We start from the raw sequence: 22,623 nt of genomic DNA on the forward strand, positions 1-22,623 counted from the left end.
ACACACTTTACATAGCATTTTACATTGTATCCATTTATACAGCTGGATATATACTGAAGCAATTTCGGTTAAGTACCTTGCTCAAGGGTACAACGGCAGTGTCCTACTCGGGAATCGAACCTGCGACCTTTCGGTTACAAGTCTAGTTCCCTACCCACTGTGCTACACTCCGTATAACATATCATTAAACACCTGCACAATAAGCCTCTGAGCTTTGGGTAAAGTGGTGTTAATTAAACGAGTGTGGTTGGGACCTCCTGTTTTCATGGTGTCTGTAAATCACTAGGACAGAACCCCCCCCCCACCCCCCGCCAAGCCATCCCAGCCCAGCCCAGCTATCTCCTAGAGGCCCTGCATTAACAACATCTGTTTTATTGCCCTCCGCCCCCTGCCCCCTCCCTGCACTAAATAAGGCCAATGAGGTTGTCAAGGAAGAGCCGTCCCTCGTCGCCACGATAACAGCATCCCGTTTCCACGGGGACATGGGGTGAGGGCAACAGCAGTTATTCTGCCTGGGGTGACTGGCATGCGTGCCGCCCCCCTCGCCGTATCGCCGCGGGTTACCCGCCGGCAAGAAAGAGCACGACGGTGAAAAAAAAACCACCAAAAAATCACGATACGCCGAATTTTGGCACGGGCCGAGAATTGGACTTTGTCACCAGGAGGTTGCGGGGTCGCATCTCAAGGGATCGACCCCCGCACCGTCCTGTTTCTCTGATCGAAATTCCACGCCCATTTACTGAATAACCAGCTGTATAAATGAATGATGTTACAAGAAAGGAGCTATTTAATTAACTAAGGGGGTCCGATAAACAAATAATTCAAAATGATAACACTTATCGCCGGTTGCTGGCAACGAAGGCGGTCTTTGTTTTCAGTTTCTAACATGTTTGGAATGTGAGACCACGCTCAGCTCAGACTGCCAGCACGAGGCATTCTGGGTAAGGACGTCCGCTAAGCAGCGGACTCAAGTAATGCGCATTTCAGCTTCCCGAGCGCAACGCCATTCATCTTCCTCTGGGACCGCTCGGGTGCGTGCGCGGTTTTATTATTTTTTTCTTTTTCTTTCCGGAAAGCGGGGCGTAAATGTTATTCCGAGTTAGACTGCCTCAAGGACGCTTTCTGACAGTCGCCCTGAATCATCTCTCTGCGCGTGCCGTCTCTTGGACTCAGTCAAAACCGCCAACTCATCTTAAGAGCCAGAGTGAAAACAACGTTAAACACCACCACTGAACAGTAACCCGCCGCCCCCCCCCCCAAAAAAATAAAATAAAAATACAAAAATAAATAAATAAATAAAAATGAAATTTAATCAAATTTCAAGTCAAATTCATTTTTTCTTTTTTTTTAATTTAATCTTTCCTTTACCGGGAGAAGTCTTTTCCAAGAGAGACTTGGACAGAAAGGCAGAACATTTCTAAGCAAATTACATCTCAGAGGAATCATGCAAGTGGCAAATACTGCCAAAAAAACAAGCAAGAAACCCATTGGCAAAAAACAAACAAAAGAAAATACCAGAACACCATAACTACAATGATGATCCAGACAATTAAGAAGGGCACACGGACATGGATTTAATAAAAAAAGCAAAACACAGGCATTGAATTTTGGACTTAAAGTGGTTTAGCAGTATAGAATCATCAAGCTGTACGTTCAATTGGAGGATTTAATTTAAAAAGGGGGGGGGTGGAAAGGGAAGGTTTTTTAAACCTTCTGATTAAATACCACTATCACTCTAAAGATGAGGTTTTCATGAGGGGTTTGATTAAATCCTGTGTGGGGTGGGAGTGGGGGGGGGGGTGGGGGTTCTCTCGTTTAGCTCTCAGGCTACGTGCCTCCTGCTCACCGCACACCCCCACACTTCCGGCCTCGCTTTACCTCTCCTTAATTTCCATCGCGCCCGACCGGCAGCATCGCCTGGCTATGCGTCGCGCGGTGAGGGCATTTCTCATGACAGCCGTCTTCAGGAGTGGCCTGTCCGCCGGGGAATCAAGCGGCTGGGGCTGGGGAGGGGGGTGGGGTGGTGGGGGCTGGACGGTCACCACCGTTAGTCACGGCAAAATCCGCGTTCGCTTCGCGGCGGAGTACTGGTCACCGTCCCTTCCCCTCGCCTCCAGACTCACAGGTACTCACAGCGTACGACCCGGAGCGGAAACTTCATACGCACCAGCTGCTTCTGCGTCGCGGTGGCTCTCTCCCGCGGGCTCCCAGACCCGAACAAGCCCTCGCCCTAATGACCCACCTCCCCGGAGCAGACCTGGAGGGAGGCGGGGGTTCGCAGGCACCAGAGAAAGCCTGCCCTCGCTCCAGAGACGATTGCAGAAAAGAGACGATTGCCCCGGGAACCTGGAACCACTTCAGCCTGTCCCCGTTTCCCTCGTGCCGTTTCCTGTCGAAGGACACGCTCTTCTGCCTGCGCTCTCCCTTTGAAGTTTAATAAACAAACTAATTATCCCCCTCTTCGTTCTGAGACCTAGCGCAGCTATGCTATTACTGCTAAACTAACTGCTGTGACCAGATATGAACCGTTTTTCAGATGTTTTGCGACTACAGTCAGTTTCCGTGATTTGAAACTTCCCACAGAAACTCGTGGAATACACCGCCGTTATAAACGTTTAATTAATTATTAATAACGGAATTATACAGTATTAAAACATTAATAATGGTTATAGATGGAGGGGTTTTAGTGATGCGTTATTAATGAGGAAGCCAGGTGGACAAAGCTCCATGTGAAAAATGTATATTAGTGCCGTTAAGATGGGATTTCATATAACGCAGCAAGAGTACCTGCTGCAACTTTGTCCGCCGTTTGTCAGTTTGGCGATGTTTATTTCCTTCCTGATGCAAAATGTATGAATATTCATCAGTGTTAGGCTGCATAATCAACAGACGGTTCTGAAGGAAGCCTAATGTGGTTTTATAATTCTCTATTAAATGTAAAATGAAAAATGACGTAACCCAGCTTTTCAAACGAGTTTCAAGGAAACAAAGCAGCCGGGATGTTTATGTACTGAATTATTCATCGCAATGACAAACAAAGTCGTAGGATAAACTATGCTAGCTAGCTCTGTGCTAACTAGTTAGTGAAACACTCTTAACTCAGGTAGCAACGTTGCAGTTTGTAAGGTTAGCAAGGAAGCGACATTGGCATTTCATTTTCATGTGTTCATATGAATCACTTCTCATTATGTCTGAATGCACGGCTTGTAGTCTGACAAGTTGCAAGCGCTAATAAAAAAAGAGAAAACGAAAAACAGTCTGACATCAAAACAAACGAAAGCAAGAGGAACGGTTCCCCGCTCTGAAGCCGCTCACGCTGATGTCACTCGGTAGTTGTGTGCGCTATCCTGGCAGGTTATTTTTTCACAGCTTTTCTGTAACGAAATATGGGTATTTTTTCCCTCCCGGTGCTATTCAGATGAGCTGCATCCTGGAAGTGGGTTCATGGGAAAATGAGTCAAATGAGAGGCGGAGCCTGCAGCTCACACCCCGGAAACCGGGGACTGGACACAACTCCTGAAAAATGTATCTTGTTACGAAGTATTGCCACAAACAAATACGGCTATAATCTATATTGCGTCTACAATCCACAAAATGGAGGAGGCTCATTGCCTTGCAGGTGAATAGGGAGGTATAAATTTAATCAAAGCAACTAGAGGGTGGGCCGTGGGTCTCGATTACCGAACCCGAGCCCTTTTTCTGATAGCTCTGCCCCCCTTCCCCTCAGCCATGTTCTCCAGGTGTCAGGTGGAGGGGGTCTCTGGGCTCCCCCAAATTCGATCCGACTCCCCAATTCCCAGCTCTCTGCCTTGCTGCCACACACGGTAAAACAATCAGTGTTAATTCAACACGATCAGAGAGTGCAAATGGTCCCCAATGGAGCTGAATACATCTACGATCTCTTACATATCTACAATAAATAAATAAATGGAGGAGGAATACTTTGCTTTGCAAGTGTATTGAGCGTTATAAATGGAAGGTATATAAGTATAAAATGCACAGAGTTACATATTGTGGAGAGAGTACATATGGCCACCAGCGGAGATGTATTAACACTGGAGTTTAATTAACACTGGACTATGTAGGCAGTTCTGTGCCTCCCCGTTCTCACACGCCCCCCCCCCCCCAACCCAACCCGAATGCACCCGTTGGCGCTCTGACTGAATCTGCGGGGTCACGCGCAGGCTCCCTCTTACTCGGACTCCGCCGGTATTGGAATATTAAATATTAAAGCGTCTGCTGGCGGGAGGGCAGTGGGGAGCGCTCAGTGACAGCCTTAAGATTGCCATATCAATCCAGCTTTCCCAGACGCACTGGAGGCAGGACGAGGTGTGTGTGTGAGTGTGTGTGTGTGTGTGTGTGTGTGTGTGTGTGAGTGTGTGTGTGTGTGTGTGTGTGGTGGTAGTTACTGTGGTGTTGTGTGTGTGTGTCGTTGGTATGGTGGTGTGTGTGCGTGTGATACGCTGTATGGTTTGTGTAGTGTGTGTTTGTGCGTGCATGTGTGCTGTGTACGACAGGTTATGAGATTGTAGTTGCAGTGTGCTGTGTGTTGAACAGTGTTATGAGTATTAGTGTACATGCGTGTGTGTGAACAGTGTTATGAGTATTAGTGTATGTGTGTATGTGTTTGTGTGTGTGTGGGTGTGTGAACAGCGTTATGAGTATTAGTGTACGTGTTCGTGTGTGTGTGAGTGTGTGAACAGCATTATGAGTATTAGTGTACGTGTGTGTGTGTGTGTGTGTGTGTGTGTCAGCATCAGTTGCACTCAATCACCTATTTTCAGAAGTCGCTACATTCGGGGCTGCCTCACATTGACCCCCCATCCATTCTCCCAGCTCTTCCATCCCTCCCTGCTGGCTCTTGATTTGCAGAGTGAGGTCTGGGTCAGCTAATTGGGTTTAGAGTGAGGGGTTTGGGGGGGGGGGGGGGGGGGGGGCAGCCCTTCATCCCACCCCCCTGATCCGCTAATCTGTCGGGCCCCTCGAAAGGAAATTGGGGGGGAAACAGGGAAGGACTGCTCATGTCTGACATGATTAGGAGATTTGTGGGGGAGATTAAGACCCCCTGGGCGGGCCTGGAGCAGCCAGTCTGAAACGCAATGGTTTCGCCTCCCGCCGTCGGCACGGCAACTGAACACACAGCGTACCTGTGTGTGCCACGGATCCTGTACCTTGTCCCACCTGCTGGCTTGTGAGTGACACACCGCACCGGACACTGCTACCAGTTAATGCTGGCGAGGATCTCAGAACACGCACACGCAAACGTGCACACACAGCCATTCACAGACACAAACATGCATGCACACGCAAACGTGCACACACAGCCATTCACAGACACAAACATGCATGCACACGCAAACGTGCACACACAGCCATTCACAGACACAAACATGCATGCACACACATACATATGCACACACAGACATGAAAACATGCACACACAACCATTCACAGACACAAACATGCATGCACACACATACATATGCACACACAGACATGAAAACATGCACACACAACCATTCACAGACACAAACATGCATGCACACACATACATATGCACACACAGACATGAACATGCAACAATCATCAGACACAACATGAGCACACATACATATGCACACACAGACATGAAAACATGCACACACAACCATTCACAGACACAAACATGCATGCACACACACTCATGCACAAACACATGCAAACATGTACATACAACCGTTCACACACGTAAGCAAACACGCATATATGCACACACACAAACACACATGCACACACACGCACACGTGTACACTCTCATGCACACGCATACACATGCAAACACGCGTGCACAGCAAACACACACACACGTGCATGCACAAACACACATTCACAACCAACACACACACAAACACATACACAACCACACCACACACACACACACACACGCTTGAATGCATGAGCACTCACGGAGGATTAACCTGCCGTCTGGCCACCGTCTGCTGTTTGATTTGTTTGCGAGGAAACAGACACGCTCTTGACGGGGGAAAATTTACCACGTCTGTGCCGTCAGCTCCAGCAAGGTCCCCCCCCCTCAGCAGGTCTGCAGAGCTGTCACACGTCTGCGTGTTTTACGTGTAGCGTGGCATTTCATTAATCCATTAAAGACCTTTCCTTCTGACCGAAATCACACATGCTTCACACATATGGCACACTGGGGACTTCAGGAGAGGAGATGTGAAGGCTACTCAGTGTACGTGTGTGTGTGTGTGCGCGTGTGAATGTGTGTGCGTGCGTGTGTGTGTGCATGTGTGTATGTGTGTGTGTGTGTGCGCGTGTGTGTGTGTGAGTGTGTGTGTGCGTGCGCGTGTTTGTGTGTGTATATGTGTGCGTGTGTGTGTGTGAGTGTGTGTGTGTATGTCTGCATGTGTATGTGTGTGCATGCGTGTGTGTGTGTGTGCATGTGTATATGTGCGCACATGTGTGTGTGTGTGTGTGTGCATGTGTGTGTGTGTCTGTGTGTGTGCGACTTTATGTATACATATGTGCATGCATATGCCTGTGTGTGAGTGTGTGTGTACACATACACGTGTGTATATGCCTGTGTGTGTGCGTGCATATGCCGGTGTGTGTGTGTGTGTTCATATGTCAGTGTGTGAGAGAGAGAGAGAGAAACAAAGAGCTCACATATTTGACACACATTTAATGAATTACTTAACCATATGGAAAGAATACACAAACAACCCCTGCCTGATTCTCCTCGCTGTCAGATAAACAAATACACAGGCTTTGTGGGGACATATTGCAGTCCTCGAACCTTTCCTCACACCCTGTAATTATCCCACTTACACACACAGCGTGAGTTCATTCATACATGGCTAGATTTCCATGTCATTACGCAATCTCTTTGAAATAGCACACAACCGTGCTTGAAGGAGGGGCAGACGCACAACTACAGTATACTTTCTTTTTTTTCATTTCTATCCCTCCCTCTCTTTGTCCCTTCTTTCTTCAACTCTCACTCGTCTATTTTTACCCTCTGTCTCTCCCTCTAATTTTAAATCTTTTTTCTCGTTATTCCTTTGATTGATTGTATTGCTTTCTCCAACCATTTCCCACGTTTTCTTTCTTTATTGTTCTCACACACCTTTTCTTTCCCGCTTTCTCGATCCCCTCCATTTTCTCCATCTTTCGTGAAACAGGACGCCAAGCAGTTTTGTGTTTTATTCCTCTTCCTCCTGTTCCCTCCTTTTCCCTGTCCTCTCTGTCTTTCATTCTTTCTCTGTTTCTATCCTGTTTGTTCACTCCTTTTCTCCATCTTTCTTTCTTGCTCCTGCTCAGGCGGATAACACATGGCAGAGATAACGGCAACATGGCCAATCACAGGCCTTTCCCCCTGTTGCCCAGCAACCCCTGGAGGTCAGGCCTGGTGAACGTCTCCGTTCACCTGTAATTAAGGTATCACTACCTCCCCACTCCCCCTTGGGGCAATTAAGCCAGCCGCAGTCGTCTCAAGGTTACCTCAGGACACACGGGTTACAGGTGGGAACTGTGCGAAGGACACAGAGAGACGATCGTTCACAGAAGAACCAAAATGACCGTTATTGACAGTTGACCTTCAGCCATGACCTCATTCCTCTTCCACTCTCCTCCTTGTTATTTTTGGGGGGTTCTTGTCTCTCTGGCACCCCAAAATAGTAAGCCATGCCGCCATTGCAGTAACTAGCGCACGGAACAGAAACAGTGTGGGTTTCGACCGGTGCAAGTGTGTGTGTGTGTGTGTGTGTGTGCGTGTGTGTACACACAACTAGTTATTTTATTTCTCGTCATCTCGCGACCCACCGGCGGAGTCCTCCCACACTGTTTTCCAGGGAGGCTTGTGCTAATGGCTTAATTAGCGCAGATAAGGTTTCGTCTGGGATCGGACGCCATTTCCCGACTCTGGTGGGCGAAACCGGGGCGAGGGCCATCGTGTACGCGGTCGAGCGCTCCCAAAATGGAGGGCAGGAATGTAGCCTCCCTGCAGCTTCCTGTCTGTAATCCACCTGCTATAATCACCCGCCTCTGAGCCCCTGGCCATAATCTGCCCTGAATAGGGGGGGTATCAGAGCAGGTTTACCCTCTGCCTGCTCACTACAAGGTGCCATGAACCCAATAGCATGACATCAGTGTGTCAGTTAGGTCCTGGCTATTTTCCTCCAAGCCTCAAATCTACACAGTAAGATGTTCAGAGTTGAATCGACTCTTTCAGAGTTTATATGACTAGACTAAGGCCAGAGTGGACTCATATAAAGTCTGTTATAGTTGAATTAACACTGGGCATTTTACTGGATGTAATTGGGGTGAAAGGATTGGTAGACACAGAGGAGAAGGGAGGTCAGGCTTTGTCTAAATTTTTCAGGATGGAGGTGGCGTTGTCCCAGAAAAGAGTGAAATGGTGTTGATCCAACTCCCCGTGTGTAAAACCAGATCTGGAGCCCTGATGAGTTTTCCCTTTCCCCCCCCCTGGGGCTTGGGAAAGGGGAAACACCCTTTTACAGCCGTTTCACTCATGGCAGGTGGTCATTCTGTCCCATAGCAACCGTCTCCTGGAGACGTGTGGCGGAGCCCCGCTCGGCAATTCTGGAACCCTTGCTTTCCTGTCCTGCGTCGCCGCAGCAGAGCTGGAACACAGAGGCGTACTGCAGTGAGGCGCTGCTATTTTTAATACGGGCGCTTGGCAGGCATTACTCAAATACCCAGGTTGTTATTCAAGCACATACCTGCGTGTGTGACAAAGCTTTAAAATATTGGCAGAATTAGAAAGAGGAACGGTGAAAGGCGAGCGAGTTATACACTCAGGAGAGAAGGAAATAAATCTTCACTTGTCTGTGACTCACACTTGACTTAAAAGCTTGTTTCCTGAATTCACTTTTATCTTTTTGGATATGAGTGTAATAGACTATTGAGAAAGTGCTCTTTGGAAAAAATACCATACAATTGCCATTTAACCGGTACAAATAACTGGAATCCAAGTTAATAAAATCCATTTATGAACAAATGCAAGGAATCTATGTGAGGACCTCTACCTATGGAGAGAAGGATGGCCTTATGTGATTGGACGCAGAGGAGGACAACCCTATGTGATTGGATGCAGAGAAGGACAGCCCTTTGTGATTGGATGCAGAGGAGGATGGGTCTTTGTGATTGCAGAGGAGGACGGCCCTTTGTGATTGGACACAGAGGAGGACAGCCCTATGTGATTGGACACAGAGGAGGACAGCCCTATGTGATTGGATGCACAGGACGATGGCCCTTTGTGATTGGACACAAATGAGGGCAGCCCTATTTGATTAGACACAGAGGATTACGGCTCAATGTGATTGGACACAGAGGAGGATGGCCCTATGTGATTGGACACAGAGGAGGACGGCCATTTGTGATTGGTCATAGAAAAAGATGGCTCTTAAAGAGGAATTTCACTTTATAACACTTCTGGGGTCACTTTCACACCTACCTGGGCTTTTATGTGCACCCCAGACAGTTTTTAGGTTGCTTGCTTCAATATTTAGATATTTGTAGATATTTGATACCCGTGTAAGCAAAACCCCCACCCCCATCCAATAGAAGCCCATTCAACATCAAACTCCATGTTAGACTCATTGTAAACACACGTCCCTGCTTCTCATGACTGATATTGTCCTTCTAATGAATGTATCGCCCTTCATTTTTACGATTAGTTATTTCATTATGTTAATATTTTACGCTGTTTTGTTGCTTTCCTTCACAAATTCAGGAAGTAGACCCAGACAGTTTAGTGTCGAACTCGAGGATGCATATCACAGCGCGACTTCTGAGGTGGGCGTACCTGCAGACAATAACACTAGGTTGGTCGTAGAAATAGTGTTGTATTACTACTAGCTAGCGAAACCAAAAATGTCTGAGGACGAAGGAGATTTTGTTTTTGATCAGGGGATTGTTGTGCCCTATCGATTCGAGCCGGAATATACAGAAGAAGAGCTGGCTCATTTGCAGGCTGATCGTGCGAGAGCGAGTCAGGAGCGGGCAGAGATCGAGGAAACACAGGCTATTCCCAGGACAAACGGCAACTGGTGGTGTGGATGTGCGAAATGCATACCTATGCCAAGTGAGGAGGAGTCCATCTGCTGTCAAGAGTGGGACCTGCTCATTCCCATTTTGGGCGAAGTTGAGCGAACACAGCCACCGACGGACGAAGAAAATGAAGTACCGGCATGTGCGACAGGGCACTCCGATTTCTCGGTTGTCACAAACCCCGGAGTCTTGGGAGACTTTGTTCCGAATGCCAAGGATCAATTGGAAGCGACATTCCACACCGGATGGTGCAAACGGTACTCTCTCGGAAATGTAAGTGTGTTGGCTATATACCGTGGTAATGTCAGTGGATAGCATAACGTTATCGTTACTTAATGGAAATCCTAGTTTTGATGACTGGTGTTCATGTGTGGTAGTCTATGCATGTGTCTCGCTGAGAGTAACATTACCGTAAAATCCTGTTTTGAACACAGAGGTATAGGGCTTGGCGCATCCGCTAAACCACAAGACTGTAACGTTACATCACTGACACATAAATTAAGTTAGCAAGAGTGACAATGGAAATTATGCCTTGAACATTTATGACATAGTCTGCACACAAAAGCCCGAGTAGGTGCGAAAATGACCCCAGAAGTGTTATAAAGTGAAATTCCCCTATAAAGGTTGACACTTTATGTGTTTTATTATTTATTACATTACATTCATTTAGCAGATCCTCCTCTACAGAGTGACTGAAAAATAAATGAAGGTCTGACATATATTTGTGCTTTTGTGGAACATGGCATTGCTATTGTCTGCACATTGTAAAGAGGGAGAGAGAGAGAGAGAGAGGGAGATGGCCATGGAGTGAGAGGGAGAGTCAGACAGACAGAGAAACAGAGGGAGTGCGTGTGCATAGAATCTTTTTATCAACTTTCAATATATATTGTTACCAATTATTTTTTATTAATGTTGATAAAAAGTTTTTATATACTTTGACAATTCAATGTTATTTGTCATGCCAATAAAGCTCTATTTGAGTAGAATTTAATTGAATTGAGAGAGAGAGAGAGAGAGAGAGAGAGAAGAGAGAAGTAGCAGTGAGGTCTGCTTACAAAGCAAGATTTTGGGTTAAACATACAACCGAAACCAGAGTTCTGTAAAACATTACATTACATTACATTACATTACATTACAGGCATTTAGCAGACGCTCTTATCCAGAGCGACTTACACAACTTTTTACATAGCATTTTACATTGTATCCATTTATACAGCTGGATATAAACTGAAGCAATGCAGGTTAAGTACCTTGCTCAAGGGTACAACGGCAGTGTCCTTACCTGGGAATCGAACCGGCGACCTTTCGGTTACAAGCCCAGTTCCTTACCCACTGTGCCACACTCCGTCCTTCACATCCTCCGCTACTCATGAATATCAAAAAAAGAGCTGATCTGACTCTTCTACCTGTTTCACGTCTCCGTCAGCTGATACTCTCCAGGCTGGGAGGGCCGATTGCTACCAGAATAGCCACGGGTTCCTCCGTCGACGCTGGAGCGCGCAGAGCTGCTAACGGGTCACCTGACGTAGTCCACCCTGTGGTCCGCCAGCAGAGCCGCCAGCAGAGATGACGTTTATAAATGTGTTATGACCTGTTAGTAAAGATGTTATGACCTCTTAGTGAAGGTGTTATTACCTGTCAGTAAACGTGTTATGACATGTTAGTAAAGGTGCTATTACCTGTTAGTAAAGGTGTTATGCAAGTCATAACCTCTGCCGCATGTGACCTGAATGAATGCTTTTATCTTTCTCAGGATTCAGCTGGTACTCCTGCTTGTAATGACTGCCAATAACACAGCTTATTTTCTGACAGAGCATTAAATCATTTCACATATTACAGAAATAGTGCTTGTAATGCATAATGCATTGATTAACATATCATAACACATTTATAAACTGCTCCTAAGCAAATGTAATGGCAGACCACATGTTATGCAAGAATGGTGGCCTCTTGATTATGCCATAACATGATATCACTTGACAGCAATGTGAACTCTGACCAAAGGCTCATGAATATTAATTTATAAAGGTGTTATATCACGTTAATAAGGAGTTATGTTTCATAAAGGCCTCATGGATATTTGTGTAACATGCAACCTTGTGTCTGTTGTGGTTAGCTTTGAGGACTTCCTAAAAGTAGGAAATGAAATGGTACCCCCCACTCTCTCCCCCATTCTATCCCACCCCGAACCCTAACGTCCCTGGGGGGAAGGACTTCCCAATGAACAATCACAAGGTTCCATTCCAAAAGGTAAATACATTCAGGGGAAAAAAAGATAATGGAAACTGCTTATCCCATGGCCATGGAGGACCAGATGGGCCCGGTCCCATCTGAAACGCCCCTGACCCATCCTGCCTGAAACCAGGCTTGATTTATGAGGTAAACCTCAATGTGTCTCCCCCCCTTTCCCACCCCACAGTCAGAAAGCTGTTAAAGAGACCTCTATCCTGCAGGAGAGGTGGGGAAACTGGGAACTACTTTTAAATAATAGCGTAAATTCGATGTGAAGGGGTGGAGCTTGGGAACGTGTAGCTGAGGGGGGATAATGGAGGAGAATTAGATTACGGGTAATGGAGACCGGGGGGCAGAGGGGCGGTGAGGTTGTGGGGAGTTACATTGAGAGCATATAGCCAGTGTTTCTAACAGACAGGGTCCCTCGAGCTCTCTCTGTAACAGCACCGCGACAGGCCGAAGCTTTGTTTACAAGACGCTATAAATGATCTATGAATGCGTCGCTTTCCCCGGTATTAGCTGCTCGAAGGTCAGAGTTATGTTTTTTTTGTTTTCTTTTTTTGCTGTTGTCGTTGTTCCCGCAGGCTTTAGCTAAACAATCATTGTAAATTCAGCTCGCTGTTATTGTCTTGTCGACGCTGCATTAAAACGTTATGAGGGACAAACAAACAAAAAAAAAAAAGAAAAAAACGGTGACTTATTCATGGTGTTAGCCTAGCCGTTGGGCCGCGGTGCGCTGCTGATCTATGGACGACGTGTTGGGGAGGCTGAATCTCACCTCTCGCTCCGAGAGGTAACTCTCAGCAGCCCAGCGACGTGCTCGGAGTACGGCCGCAGACTTTTGGAAGTTTACATGCGCATCCAGCACTCTGCGACTCTAATGGAGTTGTCGTACTGTGTTAAAGATAAGCATTAGTGAAACAGGGTTTGTTTACCTTTGATCCTTCTTGTTGCCCTTTCAGCAATTTTTTTGCAATTACCCAAATTGGGCCTTCGGTGTGGTGTCATGAGGCGCAGCTGAGGTAAAGCAGTGGAAATTTGGCAGTGCTGTCCTGAGTCGGCCTGGTTCTACAGGAGCAGAGCGCTGTCAGTGAATCACCCCAGCAGCCATAGCGAACCAGGGAGGACGGTGAACATTGGGGAGGAGTTCAGATTGCAAGTGCCTTTGAATAACTTACAGAAACAAAAACAAAGGCATGTATTTTATCAAAACCTCATTCATCTTATCTCCCCATTTCTTTCAATCGAGAAATGTTAGAAATCAAACAAACTTTGATTCATCAAACAACACTGATAATGACTTTTTGTTTTTTTTCCTCTGTATTTTGTGTTTGTGTTCAATGTTCGAAAGGCTTTGTTGTTTTATCCAAAAACTTGGTTTTCTGTGCAAACTTAATCAAACAAATGTCACTTTGGAAGAGGAACCAATGGACTGAGGAATTAGAGACAAATAAATGGGGGAAAGATGCCTGAGGGACATCCAGAGCTGGATGGATAACCACCATCTTAAGCTGAACCCAGGCAAGACGGAGATGATCTTCATCCCTGCTCCATCCTCTAACCTTCTTGACTTTTCTATTTCCCTGGGGGACACTGTGGTGTCATCATCACCCACCGCAAAAAACCTTGGAGTGGTGATGGACAACAGACTGTCCCTCTCCCAGAACATCACGGCGATGAGTCGAACGTGCAGGTTCTTCCTGTACAACATCCGGAGAATCCGCCCTTCCTCACCACCTACGCAACCCAGCTCCTGGTTCAAGCGATGGTCCTGTCCCGCTTGGACTACTGCAACTCGCTACTGGCTGGTCTGCCAGCATCCGCCATCAGACCCCTGCAGCTCATCCAGAATGCTGCAGCGCGTCTGGTCTACAACCTCCCCAGACATTCCCATGTCACCCCCTGCTCACTGACCTCCACTGGCTGCCTGTTATGGCTCGCATCAAATTTAAGTCCTTGGTGCTGCATACCAGGCAGCTAAGGGGTCAGCACCAGGGTACATTCAGAGGATCATCAGACCCTACACACCAGCCAGACCTCTCCGTTCTGCCACCTCTGGACGCTTGGCACCTCCCCCTCTTCGCGTCTGCACTTCCCGCTCCCGCCTGCTGTCTGTCCTGGCCCCTCGCTGGTGGAATGACCTCCCCGTGATGGTCAGAACAGCAGAGAATCTCACCACTTTCAAACGCAGACTGAAGACTCATCTCTTCAGGCTGCACCTCTCCCCACCCCTCCCTAGCCTATAGTTCAGCTCATTGTACCTAGCTAGGATAATTTGATTGTTAGTGTATCTGGCAGGATTGTTTTTGTATGATTAGGTGTGATTCCAGTGCTAGTTTGTACTTGGTAGGATTCTTGCTTGCTGAACAAGCTTACTCTACAGGGTTGGAGTCCTGATCGATGTGGTCACTTCTGGCACTACGATCCTTACTTCACTCTAGTGTTTCTTTTGCGCCTCTACATCATGAAACCTATGCACTTGTTGTACGTCGCTCTGGATAAGAGCGTCTGCTAAATGCCTATAATGTAATGTAATGTAATGAAAGATATGAGCAGTGCACAGGAAGTAAGTGGCTTAGGTTGTGTTTGAGGGCGGTAACCTTCCAACAGGGCCAAAATGTACTCTCTGTAGAATTAAACATACTCTATCAGAGTTGATTTAACACTTAACATTTACCTGACAATCATGGTAGTCCCGCATGGTCACACAAACATAACAGCTGTGCACCATCCGTGTCTGACGAGCAGTGCGTCTTTTATCTAATAAATTTTTAAAAAATATTACACATTCTGTATAAAATAATAGACGGGGGTGAGTAAGAATGATGTACATACCAAATTAACTGCAATGAACTATAAAAAACTGAACTACAGTTTAGAGGTTTAACACTGAAATGCACACAATCTGAGGAATAGCCCCTGGCTGTAGCACAACTGGGTCTGTTCTGCCTCACCACCGTCAGTTACTCTCAAAGCTAAGATACCAAGGGCACGGGATAATAAAAAGTTTGTCTTTTAGAGCTTTTATTTTTGGAGACTCAGGAGTTCCATTGCAGTGCTTGGGGGTGTGGGGGGGCTGGGGGCTGATGGGGGCGGTTCTTAACTCTGTTCCGAAGGAGTGAGCGTCCACAGGGCGATCAATATCTGCGACAGCGGCGAGGCTGGCCTGGGATCAGCGAGAGTTGGGTCTGACACGAGAAGAGGCTCCCTCGTACACCGCGAGCGACTCTGTCTGGAGAATAAGAGGTGCTCACCTGCATGGGTAAGTACACAACCTTAAAGTGCCTATCTGGGGGTAAAACCAAAGGTGGTCTGTGTAATGCACGGACATTATACTCCCTGCACAACATTGAAAAATCACACCTCTGACATTTGCTGTCTCACTGTGGCTTTGGGGGGGGGGGGGGGTGGAAGTGAATGTTGCCCCTAGCAACAGAACCTCTTGCTACTAAACAGAACTGCCCTGGAAAAGACATACGCAGGTGGGCGTCACACCTGAATTTAGAATAATTAAAGATACTAATTAAAGATGAGTCAAGCCCGATATATTCTGCCTGCCTTAGATAGCAACTGAGAGCGTAACTGAGATAAACACGAACAAACAGCTAATTGTTGTTAGAAAGAGCTTAACTTGTCATTCATTTGTCCCGAATGAGAAATGCCTATACTGCGTTCTGATTGGGCGGCAGAAATACCCGCTGCTTTTCATTGGCTTTGGCTCAGCCCTTGTGCACACATTATCTCGGAGCTCATGCTTCATCCCCTTGTTCTTCCCCTAAAATCTTAATCAGACTCATACCCCAGTAATACTGTCAGCATTCCGAGGAGATGAGTGGTAGTTTAAACTTCTAACCGGTTTAAACTGGTTTACAGTGGTGACTCCTACCTCTACTGAAGAACTGGAACAACACTACCTTAGTGAGTTCTAACTGTTTTTCTATTACCTATTGCATTCATTTTTTAATATCAGAAAGACAAATCAATCTGATCTCTGATCTGTAATTAATTCTCCCCTCAGTAATTAGCTTTTAAATGAACAAGGTTTTAACAAATCATTAGCGTTTAGGCTATCTCTATTAGTGGTTTCAAAACTTGAAACCTGAACGTTCATTGGAAAAAAGGTAATTTAATTGAAGTTGTCTGTAAAGTAAAACAGAGCCGTAGACAAACTGCGATAACAGACATCCACATCATGCCACAGGCTGGGGGAATAATTGCTTTTCTGGCACAAATCCCTCAATCACTGCTGTTGAGTGGGGGCTTTTCCTCCATGATGCAATTTAGACATATCGATCTGCGCATTCCGCCGAGGAACGGTGATAAAATCTAGTTGAAATGAATAAATAAATTAATATCATGAATTGACGAACAGGTCAATGAAAAAAAAATAGAAATAAAGAATAACATATAACATTCGGGGATAAGTCTGATAATTAATCGCTGTTCCGATTGAACAAAGTGTGGAGGAAATTTGATCGAACGTAGCGTCTCTAATTCGTGACTGTGAGACGAGTGGGGCATATGCACAATGTACAACACACACACACACACACACGCAAATGCACACACACACACACACACACACACACACATACACACACACCCAAACGAAACCAACACCTTCCAGCCTCGTAGCCCTGTACTTCTTTCTGGTACAGTGGGCTACTTTATAATGAATGTCGGGTGTGTGTGAGTGTGTGTGTATGTGTGTGTGTGCGTGGTGTGTGTGTGTGTGCGTGTGTGTATGTGTGTGCGCGGTGTGTGTGTGGTGTATGTGGTGTGTGTGTGTAAAGTGCAGGAAGCTGGTGTTTTTTTAAACAAACGTTTTATTTTTTCCTGTACTCCTCCCCCTCCACACGGGGTGGGTGGGGATTTAGATTTTGGCCGTGACAGTGGGTGGTGATATTTTTAAAAATGTATTTTACTGTCTCAAGCTTTGTATTTGTTGTCTTTTTATGTCTTAGTTTGACACACACACACACACACACACACACAAACTGGCATTAATCTGCTTTAATGATTCTTCAGCTTTCCTTTCTCTCTCTCTCTCTCCCTCTCTCTCTCAAACATCATCTCTGATGCTCGGGAACCATGTATTAATCACATAATTTTCTCCAAAGACGGCTAATCTGGTCTGATTCGAATGCTTCTCTGGGGCCGGCTAATCAGGTCTGATTCGAATGCTTCTCTACGGCCGACTAATCGGGTCTGATTATAATGCTTCTCTGGGGCCGGCTAATCTGGTCTGATTCGAATGCTTCTCTGGGGCCGACTAATCGGGTCTGATTATAATGCTTCTCTGGGGCCGGCTAATCTGGTCTGATTCGAATGCTTCTCTGGGGCCGACTAATCGGGTCTGATTCGAGCGAAAGTCCCAGGAACGCTTTGATTCTTATTTCAAGTTTTTAGGGAGAGGGGTGAGAAGTGGAGGCTCAGAGGGGAACCAAGCCCTCTCTATTTAAGGGTGTCTGCCATGCGAATTGATAACAGTTGCTGAGGGTTGCTCTGTTTAAAAAAATTAATAACAGAAGTGTAATTTTTTGGGTGCACCGAGCGCATATATACTGGCCTAGTGTGGGACAGCGGGTGCTGTGGGAATTAGTGTTGAAATACACGCATTCCCCTCGGGTTCATAAAAGGAATCGATCCATATGCCCTTCCCCAACATTGATTTTAGACTTGTTGTGTTGTATTCTTATGGGTTTGCTTCTCTTCTTGGTTATAGACGTAGCCTGAATGTATTCTGAATTTGTACTCTGGTTTTTGGTCAGTATAGTGAATTTCCACAAGTGGTTCACAGATTGCATCTACACTCGTTGATAGGGATGCCGTATGGTGGGGGGGTGGGGGGGGGCATTGGATTTTTTAGGGTGATGGGGGCCCAATGTGTGTTTTTTTTTTATGCGGTCCAAAATCCCTGGTGGAGCCCCTGCTCGCTGGTGTGATGATGTCATTAGCCTGGTCAGGCACTCATGCTCACGTTGGTCAGTCATTAGAAATCTTAGCTAAAGACCCAGGTCTCTCACAAAAAGGGCAGTGCAAGTGCTTTTTTTTTTTGTCTCGACGCTTGGGGGGTGATGTCACTTCCTGCGAATCCCTCACACACTCTGAAACTCATTCACCTGTACATTAACACTGTTCCAGAGAAGGCTCCCTGTTTCGATGTTCAAGGCGTAAGCATGTACCAGCGCCTCAATGGATGATCATCATTTTGGGGCAAGTTTATAACAAATACATTTTTACTATGCCCAATATTTACAGCAGTATTAGCCAAACAGCTCCTGAATGTAAAACCTATAGGGATATTTGCTTGACAAACCAGGATTATTCTACTGAAATTCAAATGAAGTACCACTAAAGCACCAAGAAGCTTTCGTCCTGTGTTAGATAGCCTTTAAGTGACGCACAGGCATTCAGCTTTCATAATGATAATGAAAGGACAAAAAGCCAGCAGCAAATTTGACAAAAATAAGAAAATGTCAATTAAGTTTTAAAAGGAAAGTTTGCCATGCCACGAGCAAAGGGGTTTCATTATTTTATTATAATAACAATAATTATCATTATTATTATCTTGTCAATATGATTTGAGTTTTTTTCCCGTAAATGTCAAAACATAGGCCAGCCTGAAATTAACTGGTGGGTTTGTATTTTATTGCTGACAAACGATGATGAGAAACATCTTGAAATTTGATTGCAAATGGCAAACTGGGAAAAGAAAAACAACCTTTGTATAAAAGTGATCAAACTGGTGGAACTGCAGTTGAAAATCCATCTGTTATCAAACCCGCTTGCGCCTGGTCAGGGTCAAAGGGGGGCAGAAGCCGATCCCAGCATGCTTTGGGGGAGAGGAATACACCCTGAAACAGGTTGCCAATTTATCGCAGGGCACACACATCATTCACTCACCATTCACTCACACACTCGTACCTACGGACAATTTTGACTCTCCAGTTAATATAACCTGCAATGTCTTTGGACCGTGGGAGGAAACCGGACTGCCCAGAGGATCCAACGCGGACACGGGGAGAGCATGCTAACAGCATCCATAAAGGCCCAGGCTGCGACTCGAACCCGGGACCTTCTCGCTGTGAGGCGACAGGGCTACCCACTGCAGCCGAAAATGCATAATTTAAAAATCTTACCCTCTGCTGAAACTAGCCGTCCCTTCTTTCAAAGTCGAAGCACTTGGCTTTACTTTCTCATCCCTGTTTGCCTCCCGGACTCTTGGGAGCATGCAGCAGCGCTTGATTAACGTTCAAATAACATTCGAACAACATCCAAATAATGTCCAAATAACATTCAAATAACGTTTCAAGGAACCAAGTAGTTCGGGGGGAAGACAACAATGATGCACGATATGTAGCTAAAGCTGTCTTATGAAAGCTGAACAGATTTAAGGTCCCTAAACAGAGGCAAAGAGAGAGAGGGAGGGAGAGAGAGGCAAAGAGAGGTAGAGATAATGAGATGGAGGAAAAGAGATCAATACTACTACGTCTGCTACTAAAGAAAATCATCATTTGTATGTTGTTGCTTTCATGCCAATTTTCAGTTTTTAATGCAAAATATCATCAATTGCAGTACTGTACTTTGATATGTATTTTTAATAGGATTTCTAGATCTGATCCAAATGCACATCTTGCGCGCCGTGTCGAGAGCAAGTATGTGTTCTTTGTGTGTCCTGACAGTTATGAAACTTTTCTCTACTCATTTTTCAAATGGATTCATTTTCAGTGGTACAACATCAGCAGAGCAAGGTCAAAAATGAAAAAAAAAAATGAACAGAAAGAAGGAGAGAGAGGGAAAGTGTAGTGGTGTAGTGGTTTAATGGTTTGCTGTTTGTTCCTGTTGACATTGCTGCCTTGGCAATGCTGTTAATACTGGGTCAATTAAGCACTTTCCCTTTCTCTCTCTTTCACTCTCAGAATTTCAGTTTTAATGTGAGAGAGAGAGGAAGAGACAGAGAGAGAGCGAGAGAGAGAGAGGGACAGAAAGACAGTGAGAAAGAGGGAGAGAGAAAAGTGGGGAGAAGAGAGAGGGAGAGACAGAGGGAGAGAAAGAGAGAGAGGGGAACAGTAGACAGGAAGAAACAGAGATAGAGGGAGGGAGGAGGAGGAAAAGGGGGGCGGGTGAGTAATAAGGCTTCACCCCAATCCCCGACCCGCGCATTTACCCCCCCCCCTCCCCCCCCAACCTGCCAGCTCTGCAAAACCGCGCGTCGACATTATTTACTTCATTTCATTTTCCCCCTGTTGTTGCCGTTGCATTGTGGGAGCGGCGGTGGGACGCGGGGGCCCGCAGGTCGGCCTCATCTCGTCCATTAATGCGCCGCCGCCGCTACCGCCGCTGCCAGAAACCGCCGACCGCGCGCGGCCGGAAATCCATTTCCTCCGTCTCTGCTCCCGGACCCCAGAAGACCTTTCGCTTTCCCTCAAACAAGGGCCAGGGGACGGGAGATACGACCCATTATTATGGAAATATAAAGAGACCGTCGCGTGACACTTAGCAATCTGAGCGCTGCCTTTTTTATCTTCCCTTCTCTTTTTTTCTTCTTCTAATTATCTGAATACAGTTAATGACATCATTGTCTAATCAAATCATGTCTACAGAAAGGGAGAAAGAGAAAGAGAGAGAGGGAGTTTATTATTATTATTATTATTATTATTATGTTGTGGGTGATACTTGTTGTTTATGTCATTTCCATGTTGCTCTGTCTTACATATGCTGCTTTGGCCATATGACTGTAGTTGTTCTGCCAATAAAGCAAATTGAAATTGAAATGGGAAATTTTGAGAGATAGAGAGAAAGAGAGATGAGGGAGAGAGAGAGAGGTGTTTGTGTGATGATTCCATAAGCTGGGAAATCCAGGAGAGAAAAACGAATATATGGTATATCTGATTTCAGTTGGCCTCGCAAGCCCTAATATAGGCTACGAAAGGGCATTAGGGTAGCCCCTATGGGCAATCTGTTTGGATATTTAAAAACAAGACCATGACCAAATATTCACCAGTGACTGGATGGACACCCCCCTAAAAATGACTTTTTCACCTGCTGTCTGCCTGAACACCGTCATTCTAAGACACCATCAACGCATACTACCCCATATAGCCTTCTGCCTGAACACTGTCACTCAAATACCACAAACTCATCTGTAAGAGAGAGAGAGTGCATGAGAGAGAGAGAGAGAGTGTGTGTGTGTGTGTGCGCGTGAGAGAGTGTGTCTGAGAGCAAACTTTAAGAACCAGGGAAACCACAAACTCCTCCATTTCCTTCCTGCTGGGCTTAATCCGTTCTGTTTTTTTGTTTGCAAAAAAGAGTCTCCGTGGATACTCTCAATTAACTTACCTGGCTGAATATGAGATTAAATAAAATAATTCCAATATACACGATTAAACCCAGCAATGAATGAGAAAAATTGTGTGCTGCTCTATTTTTGTATTGAATACAGTGTATGGTATAGTAATTCATGTTTATAGTTTTTCTGGAAAGCTCCATGAATTTGGGATTTCAGTTCTTAGGGGCATATAGGGTAAGGTGCAACAGAGGCAGTCCTCATGCACATTAAAAATGAAAGCAAATAAAAACCCTAACAGTGAGCAATGCCTGGTTTTTATCGTCTCTGACCCGCCAACGCATTTGATGCCTCGCAGTGGGCGGGGCCAAAGATGCCTCTCACCTGCTGAAAAGCCGGAAGCTTCGTCAATTATTCAACCGCTCTCCTTCGTCCCGGCCAGGAAGGTTTCGCGGTTCGGTGAGCGCGCGGCTAATTTCAGACGTCCTAATGAGCTGTCGCCTCTCAGGGGAGATGGCCGCACCACGGTGTGTATGAGTGTGCGTGTCTGAGAGAAAGAGAGAGCATGTGTGTGTGTGTGAGTGTGAGAGAGAGAGCATGTGTGTGTGTGTGAGAGAGAGAGAGCCTGTGTGTGTGTGTGAGTGTGTGCGTATACCCATGTGTGTGTGCGTGTCTGAGAGAGAGAGAGCATGTGTGTGTGTGTGTGCGAGACAGAGAGAGAGTGTATGTGTGTGTGTGTGTGAAAGAGACAGAGAGAGAGAGTATGTGTGTATACCCATGTGTGTGTGTTTGTGTGAGAGAGAGAGAGTATATGAGAGAGTGTGTGTGTATGCATGCATGTGTGTGTGAGAGAGAAAGAGTATGTGTGTGTGAGAGAGGGTGTGTATGACAGTGTGTGTATGCGTACGTGTGCGTGTGTGTGTACGTGTGCGTGTGTGTGTGTGTGTGTGTGTGTGTGTGTGTATGTGTATGTGTGTGTGTATGTGTGTGTGTGTGTATGTGTGTGTGTGTGTGTGTATGTGTGTGGTGTGTGT

Source organism: Anguilla rostrata, chromosome 8 (assembly GCF_018555375.3).
Source record: "Anguilla rostrata isolate EN2019 chromosome 8, ASM1855537v3, whole genome shotgun sequence".
Taxonomy (NCBI): Eukaryota; Metazoa; Chordata; class Actinopteri; order Anguilliformes; family Anguillidae; genus Anguilla; species Anguilla rostrata.